Source organism: Scatophagus argus, unplaced genomic scaffold, assembly GCF_020382885.2.
Source record: "Scatophagus argus isolate fScaArg1 unplaced genomic scaffold, fScaArg1.pri scaffold_57_ctg1, whole genome shotgun sequence".
Lineage (NCBI taxonomy): Eukaryota > Metazoa > Chordata > Actinopteri > Scatophagidae > Scatophagus > Scatophagus argus.
This window is the reverse complement of record NW_025421250.1, coordinates 16,337-17,500: the sequence shown is the minus strand read 5'-3', so window position 1 is coordinate 17,500 and position 1,164 is coordinate 16,337.

The window sequence follows — 1,164 nt, the reverse complement described above, 5'->3', positions numbered from 1 at the left end:
CACACGCACACTCACACACACACTCAGCCATAGAAACAAACCAAGATTTGGAATTTGCTGTATCTCTGGAACTGTATGTCGTACAACCTCGGGGGTGGTACCGTTGGAAAGGGCGTGGCCACATTTGGGGGGGTAGGACTTGGTTTCATCTCTCTACCACCTTCCTAGCCCAAGTTATTCCAGTAAAACTGGGATGGCAAATTTTGCCATCCTGCTTTTATCCCCTTAGTCTAACCCTAACCCTAACCCGGCCCAGGCCAGGGGAAGGACCGTGCACCTCCCGACCCTTTTCGGGTTAGGGCACAACCCTTACCTCCTAACCCTAACCCTAACCCTAACCCTAATCCCTATCCACTTACCTGTTGATAACCCTAACCCTAACCCTAGCGAGGTGAAGCTAAATAATAATAAGCGTAAATTAACGATAACTAAACTAAATACAGAAAAACCTAAATAAAAGGAAAAAGAAAGATCATACAGTTGGTCCGGATCTTCGGAGTGGAAGGATCGTCAAGGGGGTGCCATGGGGGGGACCTAGCATGTTGAAGCCTGAAGAAGACAAAACAAAGTCGAAACGTCGTTAATCAACATGCTAAGGAAGAATAAACAAATAAACAATAAACATACAACTAAGAAAGCAAGAAAAGTCAAGAAAGACAGAAAAAGTCAAGAAAAGACTAAACAAAATTCTAAATTAAGAAAACCAACTCAAATTAGAGAATAATTTAAAGGAAAGTAAGGGAAAGATAAGGTGAAAGACAAAGACTAACTGAAGGAAAGAGTGAAAGAAAAATTTATACTTCATATAACAAAGGCGAAACTGACGTAGGGGCTGGGGCAGTGGTCATTGCCGCAGGATGGCCCGTGCATCTCTGTCTCCCAGGAGGGAGGCAGTCTGTTCCTCAAATCCTAACCAGCCAGCGCCTCCTCGGGTCTTGGCCACTGTCCCGGCCCCCTGATCCACTAAGCTAAGCTAAGCTAACTGTCTAAATCCCTATCCACTTACCTGTTGATAACCCTAACCCTAACCCTAGCGAGGTGAAGCTAAATAATAATAAGCGTAAATTAACGATAACTAAACTAAATACAGAAAAACCTAAATAAAAGGAAAAAGAAAGATCATACTTACCTGGAGGTCAGTTGGTCCGGATCTTCGGAGTGGAA